This window comes from Enhydra lutris, unplaced genomic scaffold (assembly GCF_002288905.1).
Source record: "Enhydra lutris kenyoni isolate GAN:26980312 unplaced genomic scaffold, ASM228890v2 scaffoldscaffold17, whole genome shotgun sequence".
Taxonomy (NCBI): Eukaryota; Metazoa; Chordata; class Mammalia; order Carnivora; family Mustelidae; genus Enhydra; species Enhydra lutris.
Window position 1 is genome coordinate 11,187,062 of NW_019154101.1, and position 14,816 is coordinate 11,201,877.

Here is a 14,816-nt window from a genome sequence, read left to right on the forward strand (position 1 = left end):
CCGAGCAGAGAGCCCGATGTGGGGCTCGATCCCAGGACCCCGAGATCATGACCTGAGCCAAAGGCAGAGGCTTAACCCACTGAGCCACCCAGGCGCCCAAGGAGAGCAAGTCTTAGGAAAGTTAAATAACCTGTCTCTGGGAGCTGCCAAGGCTGGGTTAGAGTTCAGTGGTCTGACAGCGGCAACCTGCCTTCTTAGCTGCCTCCGTGTCGGAAAGGCAGGAGTGACTCACTGTGGTAATTGTTACAAACGCAGTTTATTGCTGGGCTTGGTCAGGCAGCTTCTGATGATCAGGTGTGTTTTGCATCCCGCTTAGGCACCAAACTGGACTAGAATGGAGGTGAGCTGCTTTGTAGCCCCTGAAGACCAGAAGCAAAGCCGAGAAACTAAGAGGTCCCATTTGGTCCCATCTGGGAGACAAAGAGCGCTGCAGGTTCTTTCTGCCATTTCTGGAACAGATCTTTTTTTTTTCTTTTTTTGTTGAGGGGAGGGACATTTTCGAGAAAAACTTGAGAAAAATTTGCTGTTGATAGGTAATAAGAGCAACCAAGGGGCATCTGGGTGGCTCAGTGGGTTAAGCCTCTGCCTTGGGCTCAGGTCATGTTCTCGGGGTCCTGGGATCGAGCCCCGCATCGGGCTCTTTCTCTCTGCTTCTCCCCTCTCTCTGCCTGCCTCTCTGCCTGTTTGTGATCTCTCTCTGTCAAACAAATAAATAAAACCTTAAAAAAAGAAAAAAGAGCAACCAAGTGAACATATATATGGAGGGATTATTCCAAGCCTTAGCTTCTGTCCTCACTTGCATCCTTGGGCAGAAGTTTGTTTTGCTCCCCCATTTCTGGGGAGGAGCTGAGGCTCAGACTGGTTAGTTAGCGCACCCCAAATAACACAGCTAGACAGCACCGGGGTCTGATCCTAGGTTTGACTAACTCCTAAACCTAACACTTTAATCATACTTGTCTCCCCGATGCTGAAACTTGGCAGCCGGAGGAAGGAAATCCCTTCCTGCCGAGCTTCCTGACAAACTGTTAAGTGGCAGGTGAGGATACCAAGTAACCTTGAGATCTGTCGGTGAGGGACATCGGTACACAAGGATCTTCAGGTGCTTCCGATCTGCAATTCTATCTCTTTAAGACCCAGAGCTCCCATGCCAAGGCCGGTCCACAATCCTCGGAGATTTCAAGGGTGGGGAAACTGGATTGAACGCGCTGACATACAACAAGGGAAAAAAAAGACCTCAGCATTTTTGCCTCGCCTCGGTGGCTCCTGCCTTTCCCCCCACCCTCCCTCTCTCATTTATTTATTACTCTCCTACTCCCTGGCCAGGCTGCTGTGTCAACACTGATAAAAGCAAATCTCCCCACAAACAGGTGCAGCCAGTGCTGCCCCTTGGACAGCTGCCAGGGAATGTGATCCCTCAGCTGAGGTGACCTGCCCCTGCCCAACCCCCTTCTCGGGTTCCAGCCCAGGGCATGTGTCCTTGGGCAGTTACTGTCTGTGTGCTCAGAGCCTGGTATCTCCGTTGGCATCATAGACTCAAGATAGCAGATGTGGTTGGGGTTGGGGTGGGTCTGTGCAGGATGGGGGGGGTCCTCCTGGAGTATCTCATTTATTTTCCCTTTCAGTTTCTTCTGAAATGCAGACGCTACTGTGCCACCAAGTTCCTCCTACAAGTATCTGAAATTATTTCCCAGGAATATCACTGCCTGATTTTTCTAGGTAACAAATGTTTTTTCCAGGCCTACCCATTTCCGAATTCACACAAACGCTTGCAATGTAATGATCCAAATGACATGATCTGAGTACCCCCTGGGGCTTCCTTTGCCGGGTTGGGGGGGGTCACTTAAATAAATATGTGGTGCGCCAACCCTGTTATCCAGAAGGCATTTTGACGCTACCAAGGCATGTGACTTTGACTCTTTGTAAAAGATGATATTTCATCCCCCTCCGCCCCCCCCCCGTTTCTGTGTTTGGTCCCCAAGCATCATTTCCCCACTTCCCTAGGGCACCAGCCTTTCCGGAAATGCCCTAGCTCTGTAGGCAGCCTCTACCTCCCCGATAGGTAAGAGGGGGCGCCAAGGCAGGGAGGGCACCTGCACCGGGCGGGCCTGCTGGCTGAGGCCGGGCCGGGTGGAAGGCAGGGGCTGCGGCTGGCCGGAGCCGCCCAGTCGCTAGGCGCCCTCCACGGAGCAGCACCCGGCTCCGGCTCTGGCTCCGGGAAGAGAGGAGGTTGCTATGCAAATGCGCGGCGGCCAGCGGCCCCCTTTACCCAGGGGCCCTCTGGTTGCCAAAACAGACCATTCCCCAGAACAGTCGCCTAGAAACGGGCGCTGTCATAGCAGCCTCTGTGTGGCAGCGAGCCAGCAGCGCTGGCAGGAGGAGCCGGGTCAGGGTGTTCAGACCTCCTCGGCACCCCCTGCCAGCCAGTCTCCACCTCAGGGAGGGGAGTGGTGGCTTGGGCCCCTCCTTGGAGCAGGGGAGGGCACTAATTGGATTGAACACTCCAGAAACACATCAGCAGCTCCTCCCTGGGGGAAAGGAGTGTGAGGGGGAGGCTTCAGACAGGCTTTGTGATGGGTCTCAGCCTCGCCCTCCTTGCAGCCTCGCCCTCCTTGCAGCCTCGCCCTGATTTGGTCCCCACCAGCCTCTGCCCACCCAGCACCTTCCTAGGTCACCATAGCCAGGTCCGGGATGGAGGGGAGGGGGCAGAGGACAACCAGATAACCACCGAAACATTCAGCCACGAGGAGGAGGGATTCACAATGTTATAGCAATTCATGGAAGTTACAGGGTCTGACCTGCTTGGAGGGGCTAGGGGAGAATGCCCATCAGCGGTGGCTCCCGGACCCCTTCATCCCCCAGCCTCTCCTCCTCTCCTCTCTCCTCTCCCTCACCCAGCCTGTGAGGCCTGGCCATCCCCACGCCCTGAGACCTGGGAGCTCGCGACTTTTTCCTACCTTATTTCACAGCAAGAGAGCTTGTCATTTAAGCGTGTGTATCTAGCCTCTTAACAGTTAAACAACAGCGTAAACTTCTAAAAGCCAGGACCCATATAATTCTGTGACGAAGAACGAGCCTGATTTTAATAGAGCCGCTTGAATGTGGTACCTGTGATCTTTATCACCTTGGGGAGACCTCGGATGTTGCCTTTGCAGCAACTGTTCTAGATTGGCCTTCAGAGACCACTTAAAACCTCATGAACTCTGGGATTGGGGAGGGAAGGAGATTCAGTGACAGCCTGAGTGACATTAGGCCAACAGGTGGGCTACCAAGAAAGTAAGTGACTCCCCAGGACGTCATTCCCTGTGGTCCAGATGCTACAGGCCAGGGGCAGAGCACAAGTCTGACGGGGGTGGGAGGACAGCCTTGTACTTGCACGCTGGGCAAGGGAGTCTCCTTCCTTCAGAATCCACAGGAGGCCTTGGGAGCCCAGTGGACTCTATTAACACAAGGTCTTCCTCCAATCTCGTTTAGTAAAGCAACGTGTACATATGTGATCTCTCCCTTCTCTTTCTCCTTTCCTTCCTCATGTATCAAGTGCCTACCGTGGGCCAGGCCCTGGAGATTCAGAGAATGATGAAACTGATGCCATCCTGTAGTTGTGAGGAAAAAAACAATGCCTAGCGTAAGGGACATTTGCCATACATTATGGTCACCGGTACCTTTTTTTTTTCTTTTTTAAGATTTAATTTATTTAATTGACAGAGTTCACAAGTAGGTAGAGAGGCAGGCAAAGAGAGAGGAGGAAGCAGGCTTCCCGCTGAGCAGAGACACCCCCCCCCCGCCGATGTGGGGCTCGATCCCAGGACCCTGTGATCATGACCTGAGCCGAAGGCAGAGGCTTTAACCCACTGAGCCACCCAGGGTGCCCCCACCGGTAACTTTTTGATTAACTTTCTGGTGCCTGTGGGTTTTCCCTGGATCATCAATTTCACTCCTCTAAAGGCCAGAAATTTACTTTCCCAGACCCCTTTGCAGCTCAGGTGTCTGCACATGACCCAGGCTCCACCAATCTGATGCCACCACATGGGTTTTGCTTTGGAAGACAGTAAGAGATAGCAGGCATCCCGGGGAAGGGGGCTGGAGGAGGCATCTGGCCTTCAGAGCAACGGGAGGGATGTTCTGAGGCCCGGTTTCTACCATCATTGAAGAGGGTGAGTTGAAGCAAGTTGCAGAATTCATGCCGATAGCTGCCGTGGTGGCTTGACTAGCAAAGTACCGTGGGGTGGTTTGGGCATCATCTCTGACTTCTGAGCCTGAATGTTTTCCTTTCTGGATTCTTCTGTGAGTCACTGAATGTTTTATTTTATTTTGTTTTTTTAAGATTTTATTTATTTATTTGACAGAGAGAGAGATCACAAGTAGGCAGAGAGGCAGGCAGAGGGGGTGGGGGAAGCAGTCTCCCTACTGAGCAGAGAGCCTGATGCAGGGTTTGATCCTAGGACCCCGAGATCATGACCTGAGCCAAAGGCAGAGGCTTAACCCACTGAGCTACCCAGGTGCCTCTGAATGTTTTGTTTTATTTAAAGATTTTTTTTCTATTTATCTGAGAGAGAGAGAGAGAGAGAGCACATGAGTGGAGGAAGGGCCAAAGGGAGAGAGAGAATCTGGAGCAGACTCCTGAGTGTAGAGCCCAATGAAGGCCTTGATACTGGGACTTTGAGATCATGACCTGAGCCAAAATCTGGAGTTGGTCGTTCAACCAACTGAGCCACTCAGGCGACCCTTGAATGTTTTTTAATCAATTCCTTTTCTGTTAGAGTGGATCCTGTTGTTTGCAGCTGAGAACTCTGATGCACATGGATGGATGGACGAATAGGTAGCTTGAAGGGTGGGCGGGTACATAAGGGGGGTTGTGAATGGACAGGCACCAAAACTTGGGAGTGAATTTTGGCAGAGGGTGATGGGACCTATTTTTTCCTCTTTGGTTCTTTGTATTCCTTTTCTTCCTCCTCCTTTCTTCTCCGAAAGCATATTACTTGCATAATAATATTTAGCAGAGGGATGCCTGGGTGGCTCAGTCAGCTAAAGCACCCGACTCTTGGGTTTGGCTTAGGTCATGATCTGTCATAACATTGAGCCCAAGTAGAGCTCCGCACTCAGGAGGGGGTTTAGTTAGGATTCTCTTCCTCTCTCTCTCCTTCTGTGTCCCCTGCTCCCCGCTCGTGCTCTGTCTCTCAAATAAATAAAATAAAGTTACCAGAAATCAACATCTAGGAGAGCTCACAGCACAGGGAAGATAGAAGGCCAACTCTGAACACTTGGGGCTCCAAGCCAGTAAGAGTTTCACGTGACCCTGATTCTGAAGTTTGATCCCAGCCACCATCCCACTAAGCTTGCCCTGACCACCCCCACAGAGCCTTCTCTTTCTCTCGTCCTCTGAACCCCACACCCAAGACTGTGCCCCCCAATCTGAGGCGTGCACTGGCTCCTCCGGCTTTGTGACATTTTCCTATTGTTACCCAACAACCCTATTTCACCTTGAGCAAGGATGACACACACTTGTGACTCATCCCATATTGTTCTGCCTTCTCCCAGCTATGGACTGCCAGCGGCTCTGACTGTCCCTTGGCGGGCAAGCACCATAGCCTTGCTCTACAGCTATTTTTCACATGTCCTGTCCCATCGCCCAGCATAGATCGTCAGTTCCACGAAGGCTAGAATTGCAACTTATGTGAGTTTTGTAAACTCCATTCCCCATGGCTTTGTGGGAAGGGTCTGAAGATATGCCTATAGAAGATGAAGATCATATGGTTTCTTTTCACCTTGATGACTTTTCGTAGTAAACTTAAAAATTTTTTTTTTTTTTTTTTTTTAAATTTAGGGGCACCTGGGTAGCTCATTGGGTTAAATGTCTGCCTTCGGCTCAGGTCATAATCCCTGGGTGCTGGGATCAAGCCCTGTATCGGGCTCCCTGCTCAGTGGGGTACCTGCTTCTCCCTCTACCATTCCCCCTGCCTGTGCTCTCTCTCTCTCTCTCAAATAAATAAATAAAATAAAAAAAGATTTATTTGAGAGAGAGAGTGAGAGAGCGTGCGTGAGTGCGCATGAGTGAGGTGGAGGGGTAGAGGGAGGGGGGAACAAGGTCCCCACTGAGCAGGGACCCTGATGTGGGGCTCGATCCCAGGACCCAGAGATCATGACCTGAGCCAAAGGCAGCTGCTTAACTATCTGAGCCACCTGGGCATCCCAGTTTTCCACAGTAAGCTTATTTTTAAGTAAGCTCTGTGTCCAACCTGGGGTTTGAACTCATTAACCCGAGATCAAGAGTTGCATGCTCTATAGACTGGGCCAGCCAGGTGCCCCATTCCATAGTAAAAAAAAAAAAATTTTTTTAAGATTTTGTTTGTTTGTCAGAGACACAGCAAAGAGAGGGAACACAAGCAGGAGGAGTTGGAGAGGGAGAAACAGGCTTCCGGCTGAGCAGGGAGCCCAATGTGGGTCTTGATCCCAGAACCCTGGGATTATGACTCTAGCCAAAGGCAGACACTTAACGACTGAACCCCCAGGTGCCCCTCCGTAGTAAAATTATAAGCTTTTGCAGGTAGGACCCTTTCCCACTCCCTTCCTTCGTCCCTTTCTTCCCCCCTCCCTCCTTTCCTCCCTCCTTCACTCCCTCCCTTCCTTCCTTTCATCCTTCCTTCCTCACTTAATAAATGTCCATGATGCGCCAGGTGTTTACAGTTTAATATCAAGAAACACATACAAATAGACAAATAAGTAAAAAAAAAGTGGCAGAAGAGCTTGGAGATCCAAGTGTGCAGGGGAGAGGGGTATGATCGGTGTGGAGTGGGAAAGGCTTTTTCACAGGAATAATATCAAACGTTTATTCTAGGACAGCTCTGTTCTCAGTATTTAACATATGCTCTTGGGCTTAATTTTCAAAATAGCAACATGGCAAGTACTATTGTCACTTCCATTTTGCAGGTGAGGAAGCTAAAGCCCTGAGACCTTTACAGAGCTGGGACATGCACTGGGGCCTCTGAGTTCTAACATCGATGAGCTTCACTGCTGTACCCTCCTGCCTGCAGCAGATTCTGGAACTGTGAGTGAACGATCACCAAGCTTAGAGGCCTACATAGTCCAGGGCATGGCACCCAGTCACTCAATGACAAGTGAGAACCCATTACCACAGCCTTGGATGTTAGTTCTCTTTGTTTCTTGAAAGGTAATTTCATTGCAGGTTCAAACCTCTTACATTATCTCCCCTCTAGACCACTCTCTCCCCTTCTGGTCTGCTTCCTACCCAACTGCTCTCTCTAATGGCTCTTGAACATCTAGAGTCAACCTTTTCCTCCAAAAGAAATATACACACATCCATATACCCTGTGAGCCTCCCCACTGTTCTGTGGCCCTCCCCCAAGCCCCTTTGCTCCCCACGATCCCCCCCCCCCCGCCCCTTTTCCCCCCCCCCCCTTGCCCCCCACCCCCCCCCCCCCCCATGCTATTTTCCCTCAATGCCATTGAACATCAACCCGCCCCACCCTCCCCACAACACTGTGCTCTGACCGAGAGGATGGACTTGGGAGCTGTGTCCTCCTCTGAACCGCCCCAGCACTGGAGTCTCAGCCAGCTGCTGCCTGCCCAGGGGCTGCAGGTTTGTTGCAAGAAGTCTCAGTGTCTATTTGTATTCCAGATACCGTCTGCCGACTGGATAAGTAATGTCTGGGTATGACTGTGCTACTGCTTTTCAGCTGTGCTGAATCCCTGGTCGTTTTTCCACTGTGAATTTCCCCGGTTGACTAAAACCCTAAATAACAGACCCTTTCATTTGCAGGACTGCAACAATTTCCAAGCTGGGGGGAGGGAGTCCTCCCGCTGGAGCAGGTTGGAAGCCACTGAGCCCAGGCTGTGGAGGCAGCATGTTGTCCCTGCTCTGCAGAGACCTAGTCATGAGACCTGAGGTCAGGTTCCAGCCCCTCCCCAGGCTGGTTGGATGATCTTGGGGGTGGCCCCGTGTGACCTGGAGAGCTTGGGTTTCCTCATCCCAGAGCAGAGATCGTGAACATGATTTGGCAGGATTGTCAAGATGATTAAATGAGATAGATCAAGGGCTTTGAAAGCTGTGGAGTGTGGCACAGATGGAGGAATTGTTGTGGTCATCTAAGACACTGACACAGATGGTCAGCTTCTCCAGGGCAGGGACAGTCCCCTCCCTCAGTGACACCCCTCACCCCCATCACTTCTTGCGTTCAACGCAGGTCGATGATATGACCTCGTAAAAACACCTCTAAGCGACGCACACAGTGGCTCAGCACACAGAAGGCGCTTAATAAATGGTAATGGGTATGTATGCATGTGCCTCTGGTTCGAATCTTCTGTCTGCCCCTGGCTGGGTTAGGGAGTATGACAGTGGGCGAGGTTAGCATAGACAGACCCTCAAGTCCTTGTCTACCACATGGCTGAGGAGACAGCAGCTGCTTAGTGAGGCAGCCGTGAGGCTGAAGGAGCTGTCTGTGTACCAGAGCTGGGCACAAACTGCACACTCTGTGGGCAGCAGCTCTTGTTTCACTATGATTTTTTTTACTTATTTAGGAGAGAGTACACACGCAAGCAGGGGGAGCAGCAGAGGGAAAAGGAGAAGCAGACTCCCCATTGAGCAGGGAGCCCCATGCAGGGCTCAATCCCAGGACTCTGGGATCATAACCTGAGCCAAAGGCAGCCAACCGACTGAGCCACCCAGGCGCCCCATGTTTTACTATTATTTATTGAGCAGTGCTTAAGGGGGTGGTGTGAGGAGGTCACCAGACTGGGAAGGAAGAAATCTAGCTCCTGGTCTTGGTTCTGAGTCAGCGAGGCCTTCAAAGGCAGCGAGCCGCTCAGGCCCAGCCTCTCAGGGTCAGCCCAGATGAGGTAGCCTGCGTGCCATTTCCCCCCACCCCCCACCCCCGGCTGGGGGCTAACTCCCCAGAGCAGACCTTGGTAGGTACAGGGGCGCACATTGAACGTGGGTGAATATCAGAGTGGTCCAGCATCCATATGTTCCTGCTTTCATTCTTTTCCATCAGAGCAAAAAGGTCTGTCTTGCCCTACACCAACTCACCTACCTTCTTTTTTTTTTTTTTTTTAAGATTTTATTTATTTATTTGACAGAGAGAGATCACAAGCAGGCAGAGAGGCAGGCAGAGAGAGAGGAGGAAGTAGGCTCCCTGCTGAGCAGAGAGCCCGATGCGGGGCTCGATCCCAGGACCCTGAGATCATGACCAGAGCCAAAGGCAGCGGCTTAACCCACTGAGCCACCCAGGCGCCCCCCCACCTACCTTCTTTTAAGTTTCAATTTTATTAACTTTTTGGCCAGGTCGTATTTGCAGAGGGCACAAAATTTTAAAAGGTGCGAAGAGCACGCAACTCTTGATCTCAGCGGGTATAGAGATTACTTCCAAATTAAAAAATAAAAAATAAAGAAGCAGAGGCAAAGGGGCGTACAGTGAGAAGCCTCCTCACCCCATCCCAGCCATCCAGATATCTTCCTCAGAAACACAAACTCAGCCTATCGGCCAAGTGGAAAGTGATATCTGGCTAAGTAAATCTAACTATTTATTTCTTTATTTTTATTTTTATTTAGTTATTTATTTTTAAAGATTTTATTTATTTATTTGACAGAGAGACACGGTGAGAGAGGGAACACAAGCAGGGGAGCAGCAGATGAAGAGGGAGAAGTAGGCTTCCTGCCGAGCAGGGAGCCCGATGTGGGGCTCAATCCCAGGACCCTGGGATCATGACCTGAGCTGAAGGCAGATGCTTAATGACTGAGCCACCCAGGAGCCCCTCAATCTAACTATTTAAAGAAAATTTTATGTTTAAAGATTTAAAAGAAAAGAGTGATTGATTGATTTGAGAGAGAGAGAGAGAGAGATCGTGGAGGGGCAGAGGGAGAGGGAGAAGGAGAGAAGCAGACTCCTCCCTAAGCTCTGAAACTGACATGGGTCTGGATCCCAGGATCCATGAGATCATGACCTGAAACTGAAATCAAGACTCGGACACTTAACCAACTGAGCCACCCAGGTGGCCCTGTTTAAAACTCTTTTTTAGGGGCGTCTGGGTGGCTCATTCGGTTAAGCATCTGCCTTCGGCTCAGGTCATGATCCCAGGGTCCTAGGATCAAGTCCCACATTGGGCTCCCAGCTCAGTGAGAAGCCTGCTTCTCCACCTCCCACTCCCCGACTTGTGTTCCCTCTCTCACTGTCTCTCTCTCTCTGTGTCAAATAAATAAATAAAATCTTTAAAAAATATAAATATAAATAAATAGGGGCGCCTGGGTGGCTCAGTGGATTAAGCCTCTGCCTTCAGCTCAGGTCATGAACTCAGGATCCTGGGATCGAGCCCCGTATCAGGCTCTCTGCTCAGTGGAGAGCCTGCTTCCTCCTCCCTCTCTCTGCTTGCCTCTCTGCCTACCTGTGATCTCTGTCTGTCAAATAAATAAAATCTTTTTTTTTTAAATAAATAAATGAAAAATAAAAATATAAATAAATACATAACATAAAAAATATTTTATAACTGGAAGTTTGTACCTCTTAATCCTCTTCACCTTTTTGCCCATCCCCCACCCTCCCCTTGGGCAACCACCAGTTGTCCTATTATTTTTATATGAAAACAACCCAAAATATATTTTAGTGTAGAATGTTGCCTCTGAATGAACTCTAAGATAAAACCAGAGACTTCAAAGAAATTTTATGTTCAAGGGTGTGGTGGGGTGGGGAGACTGGCTTCTGACTCCGTCTCCTACCTTCTCATGGGGGAAACCTTGGTGCTGTTCTGAGTTCATCTCTTAAGTGCAAGCTTGATGATGCCCCTGCTCCTCTTAGTGACACTGGGGGTCCCCTGTTGCCCCAGTCACCCCTGTACAATCCTTACCTCCCACCTCTTCCCTGCCATTACTGGGTCACCCCCTTGTTGCTTGTCCTTTGGGACATCACCTCTGCTCTGGGCTGAGGTTTTCCTCACTTGCAAAAAGAGGGATTGGACCAGACCAATTCCAGGTGAAACATTCCAGGACTAATCAACTAATTCACACTGAGGTATAGATGACAACAGCTTAATGTATTACCTCTCCTGTGGGTGGGAGTATTTTAAGAGAGGCCATTTCTCATCCCCAAAGAATGAATGTGCGTGGTGCAATTTTAAGCATGGTCCCCTGTGGGTGGGGATGGTGTGGGGAGAAGGGGGTGCCTTTCCTGGCATTTCTCCAGGGGTCCCTGGTCAGGGGTGGGTGCTGCTCCAGCCTGGGTTGATGTCAACCCTGAGGGAATGTTCCTGTTGGTTTCCCTCCAGAACTCACAGCACACTGATTTCTCTCTGGCAGTGGGCAGGAGCAGAGTTTTGTCATACAAAAAAATGCCTCATCAGGGAAAGCCACGTGTGTGGCCTAGGAAACTACCCTGTTGCCCGGGGGATGGGGTGTGGTGGGGCGCTCAGCAGGTCGACTTCCATGTTCACAGGGCAGTACTCGTCCTGGGCAAGAGAGGAGAGCTCTGCTGGAGGCCCATCGGCTTTCTGCCAGGCCAGGTGGTCCCTCCACACCTGGATTCAAGACATCTGCTTTTCACCCAGGGAGAATGGCTTTGCCAGCTGCTGTCTGGTTTCATTTTCTGTAGGAGGCTTGGTTTGGCTTCTGAATTTGCAGGGAGGGCATGAGAGGGGGTGGCCTGGAGCTGCCTTTAGCCCATCAGAACTAAGAAAGGCATGTGACTCTTGATTGCGAGGTTGTAAATTCAAGCTCCACATTATGGGTAGGGAAAGAAGGAAGGAAAGAGGGAAGAAAATGAAGGTAGGAAAGAAGAGGAAGGAAGGAAGAGAGGGAAGAAGGAAGGAAGGAAAGAAGGAGGGAAGGAAGGAGGAAAGGCATTTATTTCTCGGCTGGTGAAGTGGCCCTGTGGGGTGCAGTGCTGTAACCCAGGCATCTTCCCTTCCAGCTCCCTCTGAGGCCCCATGCGTCCCCACCTGCAGTCTGGGCCTCCCTTTAAGGGAGGCAGTGAGGTGGGGGGTGTCAGCCTGTGCGCCAGGTGGAGGTGGAAACCTAGGGTGATGGTCAGTGGTCTGCACTCTGTTGGCAGTGCTAACAGACTCAGCCCAGCCTGGGGGTGGACATGTCTCTTTCTCCACCAGAATCCCCACCATCCTACCCCTTCCTCTTCTTCGGAGCAGTGCCGCTTCTGGAGACCTGTCAGTACTTAATCCATGAGCCTCACCACGGAGCACATGGAACCCTCGCCCCTCTCTGCTCAGAGCGTGGTCAGGAGACTCTGGATTGGCTCCCCCAGGAGCCACTTGGAAATGCAGAATTCCGGGAGCCAGAGAAGGTGACTAAATCAGAATCCGGATTTTTACAAGATACCAAGTTGATCGCATTAATGAACATTCATGTTCAAGAAAAATTGGTCTGGCTGATGCATGCCTTGCAGGGGTAGGAGGAAAGAAATAGAGGGGGGGCCTCCCCTGAGGGGAAGACTTGTCCACACGCCTGGTTCAATGGAGGGATGTGAACAGGAAGGAAAAGGCTAAGGAAGGTGCTCCAGGAAAACATGCTGAAATAAGAAGGTGCCTTTTACATTTTTAGTTTCAATTTTATTTTTCTTGGCAATTCACTTACAGAGTTAAAATTCTAAAGACACAAGGGTATGTCAGCCAGTTTCTTTCCCACACCTGTCTCCCAGCCACTTCCTCTCTCTAAAGCAACCTATGCTACTAGGCGAGAAGTCTAAGATATTATGCAAATAAAACTCTGTGTGTGTGTTTGTTGTTGTTGTGTATATGTGTGTTTAGCTCATCACACCCCTTTTAAACAAATGGTAGTTTACCATACACAGTGTCTAGACCTTGCTTTTTTCTTTTTTTTCAAGATTTTTTTTTTTTAATTTTGTTTATTTATTTGAGAGAAAGAGAAAGAGAGCATGAGCAGGGGAAGGGCACAGGGACAAGCAGGTTCCCCATTGAGCAGGGAGCCCGACGTGGGGATCGATCCCAAGACCCTGGGATCATGACCTGGGCTGAAGGCAGACATTTAACCGACTGAGCCACCAGGTGCCCCTAGACTTTGCTTTTTTCACTTAATGTATCTTGGAGATCATTTTATATCCTGTGTAATCATGCCCCAGATTGTATTTTAGCTGAATGTTATTCCACTTTAAGAAGAGACCTTCCTTTACATTGCCAGGCCCCTACTGATGGACTGCCAGCATATGTACGTATGTATGTATGTTTGTATGTATGTATTTTTTAATGCAGCTTTATCATAGACTGGTGGAAACTGGAAGGTCCACATTCCCACCCTGCTTAGGAGTTCTTCCAGAACATCCGACTGCCCTCGGGAGACCTGGGTCAATGTTGCCTCCTCTGGGAAGCGCCACCTCCTTCTCCCTCCCATCACCCTTGCCCAAAGCTGCACCTGAGCTCTAATTACTTGTTAGTATTTAGGCAATGATGTGATAACATCTGCTTTTGTATCTTTTCATCCCATCCCCTCACAGCACATAGTAGGTGCTCAACCGAGGTGAACGGAATTGAATTGACCATCCCTGAGAGGAAAAAGCTCCAAATCCGGCACCAGAACCTTCTAATGACAGAGATCCCACTTCCTCAAACACCCATTCTGCCTTCGAGAGGCTGTATGGAAAGGTCCGCAGATGAAGCAAAGTCTCTCTGCCTGTGACTTTTCCCGCAGGTTCTAGGGCATCTTCTCAAACAACATGGAAACTAAATCCTTTTTTCTGATATTTAAGATATCCATCTTTCTCCAAACCAAATCCTCCCAGTTCTCTGTGGGTCCTGGTTCTGGATCCTTCCCCTTCTAGCTTTTTCTCCTGTACACTTTTTGCTCTGTAATGTCACCTTTTAAAAAAGCGGGGGGCGGGGGGAGGATTATTTATTTATTTGAGAGAGAGCGCAAGCGAGCCAGGGGACGGGCAGAGGGAGAAGGAGAGAAACCTCAAGCGGACTCCCAGCAGAGCTTGGAGCCGGACACAGGGCTCAATCCCATAGCGCTGTGTTCACGACCTGAGCCGAAATCAAGAGTTGGCTCCTTAACCCACTATGTCACCCAGGGGCCCCATCCTTTTTTTCAAAGTAAGCTTCACACCCACCATGGGGCTCAAACTTACAACCCTGAGATCAAGAGTCTTCTGCTCCACACACTGGGCCAGCCCGGCACCCCCGTCACATGACCATTTTTTTAAACTCGCTGTCTGACTTATTAGAATGGCTCAAATTCAAACACAGGCCCTACCAAGTACTGGTGAGCATTGGAGCAACTCAAACTCCAGCTGCCAGTGGGAATGGAAATTGGGACAGGGATTTCCACAAGGAGCTGGCAGGTTTTTTAAAAAGTTAAACATATGGCCTAGCCATTCACCTGCAAGATATTTCTCCCAGGATAGATTAGAGTGTTTGTCCACTTAACGACAGTGATCGTTCATAGCAGCTTTATCTGTAATAATCGAGATCTGAAGACAACCCAAGTGTCCGCGAACAGGGAATGGGTAAACAGACTGTGGTATATCCATGCAACGGAACACTGGTTTGCAGGATGCCTGGGTGGCTCAGTCGGTTAAGCATCTGCCTCTGGCTCAGGTCATGACTCAATATTGTGGGATCAAGCCCCGAGTCGGGCTCCCTGCTCTGCACAGAGTCTGCTTCTCCCTCTACCCTTCCCCATACTTGTGTTCTGTGTCTCAGATAAATAAATAAAATCTTAAAAAAAAAAAAAAGACACCTGGGTGACTCAGTCAGTTAAGCATTTGCCTTTGGCTCAGGTCATGCTCTCAGTGTCCTGGGATTGAGTCCCACGTTGCACTCCCTGCTCAGTGGGGAGCCTGCTTCTCCTT

At 50.1% G+C, this 14,816-nt stretch overlaps 1 long non-coding RNA gene across 1 annotated transcript; it reads left to right on the forward strand.

Moving 5' to 3' along the window:
• Positions 1-220: 220 nt before the first annotated feature.
• On the forward strand, positions 221-7,074 carry LOC111147520. The gene is made up of 3 exons (XR_002640635.1): positions 221-340; positions 1,623-1,716; positions 6,925-7,074. It is a non-coding gene; the product is annotated as an uncharacterized LOC111147520 (long non-coding RNA).
• Positions 7,075-14,816: the final 7,742 nt, after the last annotated feature.